The 13,422-nt window shown below is 43.0% G+C and overlaps 1 protein-coding gene across 4 annotated transcripts in view; it reads right to left on the minus strand.

Moving 5' to 3' along the window:
- DTNA (dystrobrevin alpha) overlaps positions 1-13,422 on the minus strand; it is a 315,284-nt gene that overhangs the window by 77,346 nt on the left and 224,516 nt on the right. The window lies entirely within an intron of this gene.

The raw sequence follows: 13,422 nt of genomic DNA on the forward strand, positions 1-13,422 counted from the left end.
TTTTAGGAGTAGAAGTAATGAAGGAAGCTGCACCCTGTTGTAACTGCAGAGGAAATATATACAGGCAGCATGTAACCATCCCAACTAACATTTGTGAAAAGTGTCACGGGATATTTAATGAACAGAAATAGCCAGAAACTCAGTTTTTCATCTCATTGAATGACAAGACCTTTCTATTTCAGGTCCCCTAGAAATACAGTAATCCCCAGTTTTTTGCTATTTTAAAGTGTAAATGTTCAGTGTAAAGTGTAAATTTGTAAATTACAAATTTAATCTGAAAGTCACCAATAGTAAACAAGGAGCTGCATCAGTACCAAAAATTAGTCCATATCAATAAACATGTTAATAGGATGGTTAACATCTGTTTACCATACTCCTGCTCTTCCCCTCATCTGAGAATGAGTGATTTCTTCCCAAATAAACAGGAACTCTGTGCTGTTAAGCACCAGCTCACAGAATAATGGATTTGCCTTTTAGGGCTCTACTGTGGATGCTGGTCATGGCTTTGCTGACCATTGCCATCAACTTATGTCACTATTAGCAGCAGCAGAGCTGAAAAGAGGAGGAGATGGGCAGAAAGAAAACTAGTGAATGAAAGATCATCCAATTTCCCATTTCATAAATAATCAAGTAGCGTAAAGTGTTCTCTCTGCTCCTGGAGAGGGACTACGTTGGCTGCACACACAGTGGTGCTCTGAACAAGCAAACAGATGCAGAGGCAAGCACAGCTCTTCCACAATGGAATTCTCTTTGGAATGGAACTATAAATAAGGCCCCAACAAATTCATGGTCCATTTTGGTCACTTTCACGGGCATAGGATTTTAAAAATCATGAATTTCATGATTTCAGCTATTTAAATCTGAAATGTCACGGTATTGTAATTATAGGGGTCCTGACCCAAAAAGGAGTTGTGGGGGGCGGGTCTCAAGGTTATTGTGGGGAGGGGTATAGGTGTTGTAAGGGTACTGCTACCCTTACTTCTGCGCTGCTGCTGGCAGCGGCGCTCCCTTCAGAGCCGGGCAGCTGGAGAGCAGCAGCTGCTGGCCGGGAGCCAGCTCAAGCCAGCTTCAAGCCCAGCTCTGAAGGCAGAGCCACCGCCAGCAGCAGCACAGGATGGCATGGTGTGCTATTGCCACCCTTACTTCTGTGCTGCTTCCTGCAGAGCTGGGCCCTCAGTCAGCAGCCGCCACTCTCCAGCACCCAGTGTATAGTGTCATCATATGTTCGGCTGCGTGTGTTCTTTCTGCATGTCACAATGGCTCTAGCCAGACAGTTCATAGATCAGGCTCCAACTGAACTGCCCAATAAGACCACAAGACTTGGTTTAGTAGCGAAGGCACTGGCCAAGCTTACTGCTAATGAAGCATGGTGCTAATGTCCCGCCTCAATGGTTACAGGTACACAAACACATGTGTGCCTGTGACAATGAACCAGCTCACTCAGTGGTAGGACTTTCCACTGCCCCTTGGCCAGATGTAGGGTTAAAGTGAGGGATCCCAACATTTATAGACTGAGAAACAATCTGGGATAAACAACTTACGTGTCACCTTACACGTTTCATGACCTGTTTGTTACCTCCCCTTGTTCTTTCCTCCTGAGTCAGACAAAACATTCCTATTCACTACGTGGCTTTGTACTTTTACTCCTGTTTTAGACAAAATATCACTACTCAGCACTTTCGTCACACCATTTGATCGTGTACTAGGTTGGGGTGTTCTTGTGCTGGCCAACTGGACTGTGTTCAGTGTGTTTTAGCAATGCTAGAAATACTGGTGCTGAGTCTGTGTACTGGACACTGACTTGCTGGCAAGCATCTGCTTTTGACAGGGCCTGACTGTTGTTCATAGCATAACTTTTGCTGACTTTGGTTCACGCCTCAGACTTTGCATCAGGCCCATGCTTCAGGTGCTCTTTTTCTACTACATTTCCTGACTTTGTGTCTTTTTATGGGGAGGATGTTTACCCATTGTCCTGGAAAAACACAATGCATGGACTGAATATGACCCAGTGGACTAAACACTACTATACACTACCATACACTACCTTACACTACCATTCACACTTTTATGCCCCATCTGTCCCTTGGTCTGCACATTCCCTCATATGACCGATAGATAGATTTTTCCAATTGTTTTTAGTTCCTTTATGGTAGGCCTGGGAACGGTAGGCCCGGAACTTTGATTGAGGAATACAGTGTTATGATTGAGCTTTGGGGGCACGCCCAAATAATTAACATAGAGGGATAATATGGATATGGTATTTGTATTAGTAGGGTGTGTATATAAATATATATATGTGTACATATGATAGTACCTCATATCCAAGCATAACAATCTTTTTCCAATCTGGTGTTGTAGTCTGTCCCTTTTACTCTGGTACCGCAGATAGCAACACACTCTTATTAGGGAAGTTACAATTACCAGCTGCATTATTATTAGTAGTAGGTTGAGTATTTTGAAATACTGGGATAGGCATTATTACAGTATGTTTCACAGTGCTGTATGTATAAGAAGTAAAACAGAAATCTGGAGTAGTGACGTTACAAATGAGGCCTTTATATATAATTTTTTTGTAATTAGTTACAGTACTGCTCATTCATATACACTTAATCTCTCTTGGTTCAGGTGTTCCTCCCTTCTGAGGTTGCTCTTCACTCCTCCTCATTTCTGCTTTCTCTTTGTTTTAAAAGTTATAGTTTTTACACAAACCTCCAACAGATAAAGGAATTAAAAACAGAACACAATAAAGAGAAAACAGGGTAAAAACTTTACTTGAAATAAATCCAATAAATTAATTATTTTAACCCTTCAGGAATGCAACAGCTGAAAATACTCCTAACTTTCTTGACTATACGGTTGCCTAGCCAAAAAAAAAAAAAAAAATATGCAGACTCTGCTTCTAATCCTAACCACTGACTAATATTTGAAACATGGGTTTTCCCTATTTCCATATAGCAGGGTTTTAAAATAAAATTAATATAAAATAATGTAAAATGCCTTAAACTACTAAATTAATACAACAAATTTGGCAAATAACTTAATATAAATGTTTAAAACTTTTAATAAAAATTGATAAACGAAAAGGTGGTAATTTCCTTATTTAAATATTTAACTCTTTTGCTTACCTGTTTGTTTTCTTTAAGATATCGTTTTAGTAATTAAGCTCTTAATGTCTTATCTTGTATAGTTAATAGAATTCTGTCACATTTGTTTTTAATTGTAAGTCTGTCCTGTGTTGTATGTTGTGTGTGTCACATAACTGCTTTATTATTATTTTGTTGCAACAAAAAAGTCAATTTTGTACTTTTCCAATATACGTGGTACCACACTGTTTTAATACTATGGTTGGTGTAACCATCATAATATTATTAATACCAATTTTTTTTGCAAAGTTCAAAAAGGTCTTAGTTATAAATATATGTACATCTATTTCTGCTGCAACAAATAATGCAATTGCAAACACAAAGGACTTTCTTTTACTAATCACAGGATTTTTATTTCAAAGGAAAAAATGTAAGGGGAAAATCAACATTAAGGCAAACATAATATTAACAAAATGTCAATTTTGTATTTGGGTTTTATAAACTTCTCTATGCTTTTATCAAGTATTAAATATACAGTTATAAAAATATTATAGCAAAAATGCTAAAAATTTAACAATGTATGCTTTGTCCTATTATGTTGCAAAATGTAAAAGCTAAGCAAACAATTTCAACAAGTTCCTACCTTTAGCTCACAAACACAACAAAGTGTCATGGAAGTTTAATACTCAAAGTGTTTGCATAAACCTGTGTCAAGGTTCCTCCCCCACTCTGAACTCTAGGGTACAGATGTGGGGACCTGCATGAAAAACCTCCTAAGCTTATCTTTACCAGCTTAGGTCAAAACTTCCCCAAGGTACAAAATATTACACCTTGGACAGGCCGCTACCACCACCAAACTAATACTGGTTACTGGGGAAGAGCTGTTTGGACGCGTCCTTCCCCCCAAAATACTTCCCAAAACCTTGCACCCCACTTCCTGGACAAGGTTTGGTAAAAAGCCTCACCAATTTGTCTAGGTGACTACAGACCCAGACCCTTGGATCTTAAGAACAATGAACAATCCTCCCAACACTTGCACCCCCCCTTTCCTGGGAAATGTTGGATAAAAAGCCTCACCAATTTGCATAGGTGACCACAAACCCAAACCCTTGGATCTGAGAACAATGAAAAAGCATTCAGTGTTTTACAAGAAGACTTTTAATAAAAAATAGAAGTAAATAGAAATAAAGAAATCCCCCCTGTAAAATCAGGATGGTATATATCTTACAGGGTAATTAGATTCAAAAACATAGAGAACCCCTCTAGGCAAAACCTTAAGTTACAAAAAAGATACACAGACAGAAATAGTTATTCTATTCAGCACAACTCTTTTCTCAGCCATTTAAAGAAATCATAATCTAACACATACCTAGCTAGATTACTTACTAACAGTTCTAAGACTCCATTCCTGTTCTGTCCCCGGCCAAGACGACTACAGACAGACACAGACCCTTTGTTTCTCTCCCTCCTCCCAGCTTTTGAAAGTATCTTGTCTCCTCATTGGTCATTTTGGTCAGGTGCCAGCGAGGTTACCTTTAGCTTCTTAACCCTTTACAGGTGAGAGGAGCTTTCCCCTGGCCAGGAGGGATTTCAAAGGGGTTTACCCTTCCCTTTATTTTTATGACACGCCCCCCAAATCTCAGCTAGGGTGAAACACTGGCTGGGATTTCTTCCTGGAGCTCTAGGAAAACAGAGTTAATAAGACACATGCATCTCTAAATATACTACCAAGTACATAAAGACTAACAATATTTTCCACATCTCAAGGACGATTTTAACCAGTTGATTCTGGGAAACTTTCATGGGAGAGTGCATCAGCCACTTTGTTAGAAGCTCCTGAGATGTGTTGGATGTCGAAATCAAAATCTTGGAGAGCTAAACTCCACCGAAGAAGTTTTTTGTTAGTTTCTTTGATGGTGTGAAGCCACTTTAGTGCAGCATGGTCGGTTTGCAGGTGGAAACGCCGTCCCCAAACATATGGGCGTAGCTTTTCCAGAGCGTAGACAATGGCATAACATTCTTTTTCAGTGACTGACCAGTTGCTTTCCCTCTCAGACAGTTTTTTGCTGAGAAACACTACAGGGTGGAATTCTTGATCAGGTCCTTTCTGCATTAAAACTGCTCCCACACCACGCTCGGATGCATCTGTGGTTACTAGGAACGGTTTGTCAAAGTCTGGGGCCCTTAGTACAGGGTCAGACATGAGTGTCGCTTTAAGCTTGTTAAAGGCCTTCTGACACTTTCCGGTCCACTGAACAGCATTTGGCTGTTTCTTTTTGGTTAGGTCTGTCAGTGGGGCAGCGATTTGGCTGTAGTGCGGTACAAATCGTCTGTAATAACCGGCCAAGCCTAAGAAGGATTGAACCTGTTTCTTTGACTTTGGGACAGGCCACTTTTGGATAGCATCCACTTTGGCCTGTAGGGGGCTGATAGTTCCTTGACCCACCTGGTGTCCAAGGTAAGTCACTCTGTTTAGGCCTATTTGACACTTCTTAGCCTTAACAGTTAGTCCTGCCTCCCTTATGCGCTCAAGGACTTTTTGTAGATGTTCCAGGTGGTCTGCCCAGGAATCCGAAAATATGGCCACATCGTCAAGGTAGGCGACTGCATATTCTCCTAATCCCGCTAGGAGACCATCTACAAGTCTTTGGAAAGTGGCGGGTGCATTTCGCAGCCCGAAAGGGAGTACATTAAATTCATACAGCCCGAGATGTGTGATGAAGGCTGACCTTTCCTTGGCAGATTCATCTAGCGGTACCTGCCAGTACCCCTTGGTTAAGTCCAAGGTAGAGATGAACTGGGCCCTTCCCAGTTTCTCTAATAGTTCATCTGTGCGTGGCATGGGATAGTTGTCTGGGCGAGTTACAGCATTTAGCTTACGGTAGTCCACGCAAAAACGTATTTCCCCATCTGGTTTGGGAACTAGAACCACTGGAGATGCCCATGCACTTTCAGAGGGGCGGATTACACCCATCTGTAACATATCCTGGATCTCCCGTTCTATAGCAGTTTTAGCTTGAGGAGACACCCGGTAAGGTTGGACCCTAATTGGGTGAGCATTACCTGTGTCAATGGAGTGGTATGCCCGTTCAGTCAGTCCTGGGGTGGCTGAGAACGTTGGCGCGTAGCTAGTGCACAGCTCCTGGATCTGCTGTCGCTGCATACGCCCAAGGGTCATGGAGAGGTTCACCTCTTCCACACCACCAGCACATTTCCCTTCGTAGTAGACACCTTCAGGCCACTCAGCGTCGTCTCCTCCCTGGGCTGTAAACTGACAAACCCTTAATTCTCTGGAATAAAAGGGCTTTAGAGAATTAATATGATACACCTTAGGCTTTCGGTTGGAGGTGGGGAATGCTATGAGATAATTAACAGCTCCCAGGCGCTCCTGGACCACGAATGGCCCTTCCCACGATGCTTCCATTTTATGGGCCTGGAGCACCTTTAAGACCATGACCTGGTCTCCTACTTTGAAGGAACGCTCTCTGGCATGTTTATCATACCAGGCTTTTTGCTCTTTTTGAGCATCCTGTAAGTTTTCTCTAGCAAGGGCTAAAGAGGTTCGGAGGGTGTTTTGTAGGTTGGTTACAAAGTCCAGAATGTTAGTTCCTGGAGAAGGTGTAAATCCCTCCCATTGCTGCTTCACCAACTGCAATGGCCCCTTAACCTCACGGCCATATACAAGTTCAAATGGGGAAAACCCTAAACTGGGATGTGGTACAGCTCTGTAGGCAAAGAGCAACTGCTGCAATACTAGGTCCCAATCATTGGAGTGCTCATTTACGAATTTACGTATCATGGCCCCCAAAGTTCCATTAAACTTCTCCACCATGCCATTTGTTTGATGATGGTAAGGAGTGGCAACCAAGTGATTTACCCCATGAGCTTCCCAAAGGTTTTTCATAGTTCCTGCCAGGAAATTAGTCCCTGCATCTGTGAGGATGTCGGAGGGCCAACCTACCCTGGCAAAAATGTCCGCTAGTGCCTGGCACACACTTTTAGCCCTAGTGTTGCTTAGAGCTACTGCTTCCGGCCATCGGGTGGCAAAATCCATGAAAGTCAGTATGTACTGCTTTCCTCTGGGTGTCTTTTTCGGAAAAGGACCCAGAATATCCACAGCTACTCGCTGAAATGGAACTTCAATGATGGGGAGTGGCTGGAGAGGAGCTTTGACCTGGTCTTGGGGTTTTCCCACTCTTTGGCACACCTCACAAGACTGGACATAGGTAGAAACATCCTTGCCCATTTCCTCCCAGTGGAATGACCCCCCCAAACGGTCTTTGGTCCTGTTCACCCCAGCATGGCCACTAGGGTGATCATGGGCTAAGCTCAAGAGCTTGGCCCGGTATTTAGTTGGAACTACCAACTGTCTCTGAGGATGCCAGTCTTCCTGGTGTCCCCCAGAAAGAGTTTCCTTGTATAAAAGTCCTCTTTCTACAACAAACCTGGATCGATTAGAAGAGCTGAGAGGCGGTGGGTTGCTCCGTGCCGCCGTCCAAGCTCTCTGGAGGCTTTCATCTGCTTCCTGTTCGGTCTGGAACTGTTCCCTTGATGCTGGAGACATCAGTTCCTCATGGGATTGTGGACCTAGGCTTGGTCCCTCTGGAAGCGATATAGGGGATGGAGCTGTTTCTGTTGACTGTGAACCGCTCTCCGCTGGTGCACTATGTTGGGATTCAGGCTCCGGCTGAGCCTCTTGTGTAGGGTTATCGGCTGCTGCCAGTTCAGGTTCGGTGGGGCCCTCTGGTGTTGAGGTTGCAAGTACTGGATTCAGTGCTGACACGGGGTCTGGTGTTGGTTGTTCGGCTGGTTCCGGTTCTGGGACTGGTTCCGTCTGGGTCTCTGGGACTGGATCCACTACTGCTGTTGCAGACATTGGCCTGGGGTCCAGGTCCATCACCTCTGACTGGGTCCTGATAGAAGTTTCCGGAACAGAGCTAGGCCTCACGGCTTGTTTAGCCTGGTTGCGGGTGACCATTCCCACCCTCTTGGCCTGCTTCACATGATTGGCCAAGTCTTCCCCCAACAGCATGGGGATGGGATAATCATCATAGACTGCAAAAGTCCACATTCCTGACCAGCCCTTGTACTGGACAGGCAACTTGGCTGTAGGCAAATTGAAAGAGTTGGACTTGAAGGGTTGAATCGTCACTTGGATCTCTGGGTTGATTAAATTGGGGTCCACTAAGGAAGCATGGATAGCTGACACTTGTGCTCCGGTGTCCCTCCACGCGGTGACCTTCTTCCCACCCACACTCACAGTTTCCCTCCGCTCCAAGGGTATCTGGGAGGTATCTGGGCCTGTGGACCTCTGGTGTGATTCCGGTGCAATGAACTGTAATCTGTTGGGGTTCTTGGGGCAGTTGGCCTTTACATGCCCCAGCTCGTTACACTTAAAACATCGTCCAGCTGACGGGTCACTGGGGCGAGGAGGGTTGCTGGAGAACGGGGTGGTGGGACGATAAGGGGTCTGGAGGGTTCTTTGGGAGGTAGGTGGGGCTTTGGGCGGCCCCCGGTAATAGGGTGTGGTCTGGGGTGGTCCCTTCTGGTCTCCGCTCCAACTGCGACCAGTTTTCTTCTTCTCTGCCACCTCCACCCATCTGGCTCCAATCTCTCCTGCCTCAATTACAGTTTTGGGTTTCCCATCTAGGATGTATCTTTCTATTTCCTCAGGAACACCCTCTAAGAATTGTTCCATTTGCATTAGGAAGGGCAAATTTACTGGAGATTCAACACTTGCTCCTGATATCCAGGCATCCCAATGTTTTACAATGTGGTAGGCATGTCGGGTAAATGACATGTCTGGTTTCCACCTTAGGGCTCTGAACCTCCGACGAGACTGCTCGGGTGTTATCCCCATTCTGACTCTCGCCTTGGATTTAAACAGTTCATACTTGTTCATGTGTTCTTTAGGCATTTCAGCTGCCACCTCAGCTAAGGGTCCACTGAGCTGCGGCCTCAGCTCTACCATGTATTGGTCAGTAGAGATGTTGTACCCAAGGCAGGCCCTTTCGAAGTTTTCTAAGAAGGCCTCAGTATCATCACCTGCCTTGTAGGTGGGGAACTTTCTGGGATGGGAAGTGGTACCTGGAGAAGGATTGCTAGGGTTTGTTGGTATATTCTGCTGGGCCTTTATCCTCTCCATCTCCTCCACATGCTTCCTCTCTTTTTCCTTCTCCTCCTCCTTCAGCCGCATGAGTTCTATCTGTCTTTCATGTTCCCTTTGTTTTTCCTCAGCCTGAAATTTGGCTAATTCCAGCTGTAGTCGAGCTGAGGATTTGGCCATTCTAACCTCTCTGTTTTTAACTAACTTTACACCCGAGGTTTAGAAATAAACAAACAAAACTTGGCTGTAAAATTTTGCTGTGCTGGAATAGAATACCTATTCTCTGATAGTGATTGTCAGCCTACAGAAAAAGACAATTCCCTTGTCTCTGCTCTGGGCCCAAATTAAAGCAAAAAACCTCCAACTACTTGGAAACCTGCTTACCCAGCCCAAAGAAGAAAAAAAAATTTCTTTTCAAACCTGTGCTCCTTGTAAAACAAAAAAAAAAATCAAAATCCTAAAAAAAACCCTGCCACTTTTGTCTCCAGGCAAATGGGTAGAGCACACACCCCCTATTTACTTTTAGGAAGAAAAGAAAAAAAAAAAAACCTCTGGGTTGGAAGACTGTGAATTTCCCTGCAGGAGTTAAGTACCCTGCCTCCAGGCAAAGAAAACCTGCAATTCACAAGATAATCCCCTTTTGTCTCTGCTTGGCCACAAAGCAGAGAGAAACCAAGCTGCTTTCAGTTTCAAAGCTGCCTTCTGGACTTCCTAAAAATTCCTTTTTAAAATCTGTATTTCTAGTTCAAAAAATCTCAACTGGATCTCAAAATGATTTCAGGTTAATCCCACCGCTGTGCCACCATGTCAAGGTTCCTCCCCCACTCTGAACTCTAGGGTACAGATGTGGGGACCTGCATGAAAAACCTCCTAAGCTTATCTTTACCAGCTTAGGTCAAAACTTCCCCAAGGTACAAAATATTACACCTTGGACAGGCCGCTACCACCACCAAACTAATACTGGTTACTGGGGAAGAGCTGTTTGGACGCGTCCTTCCCCCCAAAATACTTCCCAAAACCTTGCACTACACTTCCTGGACAAGGTTTGGTAAAAAGCCTCACCAATTTGTCTAGGTGACTACAGACCCAGACCCTTGGATCTTAAGAACAATGAACAATCCTCCCAACACTTGCACCCCCCCTTTCCTGGGAAATGTTGGATAAAAAGCCTCACCAATTTGCATAGGTGACCACAAACCCAAACCCTTGGATCTGAGAACAATGAAAAAGCATTCAGTGTTTTACAAGAAGACTTTTAATAAAAAATAGAAGTAAATAGAAATAAAGAAATCCCCCCTGTAAAATCAGGATGGTAGATATCTTACAGGGTAATTAGATTCAAAAACATAGAGAACCCCTCTAGGCAAAACCTTAAGTTACAAAAAAGATACACAGACAGAAATAGTTATTCTATTCAGCACAATTCTTTTCTCAGCCATTTAAAGAAATCATAATCTAACACATACCTAGCTAGATTACTTACTAACAGTTCTAAGACTCCATTCCTGTTCTGTCCCCGGCCAAGACGACTACAGACAGACACAGACCCTTTGTTTCTCTCCCTCCTCCCAGCTTTTGAAAGTATCTTGTCTCCTCATTGGTCATTTTGGTCAGGTGCCAGCGAGGTTACCTTTAGCTTCTTAACCCTTTACAGGTGAGAGGAGCTTTCCCCTGGCCAGGAGGGATTTCAAAGGGGTTTACCCTTCCCTTTATTTTTATGACAACCTGCATTTAAAATTTATTTTGCTTTCATTTATATACTTTTCTTTTAGGTCGTGTTAAAAGGAAGTAATGGTTGTTAAAGTTTGTGCTCCTAAATAGTTAACAAAAGTGGAACTGGTATCACAAGCAAATTAACTCTGAAAAACTTGGGTAAAAATTCTGTTACTAACTCTTATGCTATAACAAAGTGTTCAGCAGGGGAAAGCAATACACCTTCTCACAAAAACTGTGAACATCTATTTTAAGAGTTAAATATTATATTTTGTATAAAATATTAGTAATGCACCTCAAGTGAAAATAAATGCTTACACAATTGCACAAGTATAGCTTGTGTGATAAAAAACTTGGTTCCCATTACATTGTAAACAAACTAAGCTAATCTGCGTATTAAATTTTGGTTACTGAAAACAAGAGAAATGTAAACAAGCAAAAACTGTATTATATTAACTAACTTAAGCTGTTTAATGTTGCATCCTACAAATCGAAGACACCAGAAAATATCACATGCCAAAGACACCAGAGATATCAGTACACAGTAAAAAAAACCCAAACCCACAAACATAAAAAAGAAAAGAAAAAGAAAAGAAAAATTAAGTGCTTTATAAACAGACTGGTCAGCTACACCTCAGTCTACCACACAAACAATTAAGTAAGCAATCAGCTAAAAACCCCTCGCTGGACCAGGTCTGTCATTTAAACTGTATATTATTAAGCAAAGTAAGTTCATGTGCCAGTGGTTTTAAATCTTTAACATCAAAATATGGATAAATTTGGGTACTGTGTAAAAGCAACTGTATTATTGTATTATAATTTGGGTCCATGACACTGAATCCTAACTAAGACACATGTTATTCAAAACAATCTTGTTCAGTGTCTGGTTACCAATACTAAATCCTAACACAGTAATATTTAATAAATTGGTTATTGTCCATTTGGTAGGTTATCTGAAAGACAGCATCTATAAAAAACAAACTGGATCTATGTCAGCTACTGGTATATCACAGAGCAGTGCAACCAATGAAACAGAAGCTAGCCATTCCTGTTTCCTGCCCAGCAAAGTTTATCCCAGAGAGTGACAACCAGCAGTAAGGGTAACCTATAACCTAGTCATAGGATAGGGTAAAAGCACACAAGACCAGATTTCACGGTGGGAGACCAGATTTCATGGTCCGTGACACATTTTTCATGGCCGTGAATTTGGTAGAGTCCTAGCTATAAATTAAAACTTGATTTGTACCAAATAAAGTAATTTCTGATTCATTGACAGCTTTATGGTTGCACTCTTTTGGTGGTCACTGATTTTATGGATTAAAGAAGCAAAGTCCCTTAAAAGGACACTGACAGTAATTTCCATACCTTTAAAAAAGTCATTTTTTTCCTCCTGCAGTTTTTATCAATTGCTTGGAAACTTGAAACTAAATATACACTGTGAAATGAGGGGTGATGGGTTCTGTAGCCTACACAGGTTGTGGGCCTGAGGGGCCCATTAGGGTACCTGGCTGTACCTGTAGCGAGAGTCAGGTTTAACTGAACAAGAGGCTCAGTGGGGCAGGACTAGGCTGGATTATAAAGTCAGGAAGTTTGCAACAGAAAGAGGCTGCAGAGACAGAGTCTGCAGTCACTCTCTGGGAGCACAGAGGAAGGCAGGTGAAAACCCAAGAAGGAGAATAAACCCTGGGGTTCTACCCCTAGAAGAAGGGTCAACCCCAGAGGAGTTGTGCGGGAAAGAAAGCCTGCGAGAGCTAGGTAGGAAGAAGCCCATGGAAACAGCATAAGGGGGAGGATTATGCAGACCTTCACTGGTTGTTATGGAGTCTCTGGGCTGGTACCCAGGGTAGAGGAGGGGCCTGGGTTCCCCCTGCCAGCCACTGGGAAGTGGCATAGGCACCATGGAGATGCCAACTAGACTAGCTTTATTACCCTGGAAGGGGAGGGCTATTTCAACTTGGCAGGAGGACTAACCCACGAAGGCGAGTCACTTCAGTTCCTGAGTGCAAGAGAAGGGCTACAGAGTGAGAGTGAGAGATGACAGGCTGAGGAACTGCAAGAAGAGGGCATCTGGCTGGCAGAGCTAATTCCCAGATGTGACCAGAAGGAGATACCCTAGTAGTGAGTAGACATCTCCATGTCACTAGGTTGTGGAACAACATTTGTCCAAGCCACAGCACATCAGAGTTAGGACACATTTTTAGTTCCACTACTGTAGATTTAATTTTTTTAAATCTCTGCTATAGCGATAACAGTTTTTTGACAGGAAGATAAATATATCATATCATGTTTATCCTGCTTGTCAGGGAAAGAGGAAGTGTAAATTCCCCAGATCTATATTTTGGCAGTAAAGATGAGAAGAAAAATACTTCTTTGTTCCCAATGTCTTCTCAGCTTCAACATCTTCCCTTACTTTGCATGTATTGCACTCGTGAATTTCTTATGGGTGGTAAGCTAAGTATAATCAAATATTTTTCTAAGGGTGTAAATCAATGCAGTTCCCAGGAAGGAATTCTCTTCTTC

Source organism: Lepidochelys olivacea (genome assembly GCF_965140295.1).
Source record: "Lepidochelys olivacea isolate rLepOli2 genome assembly, chromosome: 2".
Taxonomy (NCBI): Eukaryota; Metazoa; Chordata; order Testudines; family Cheloniidae; genus Lepidochelys; species Lepidochelys olivacea.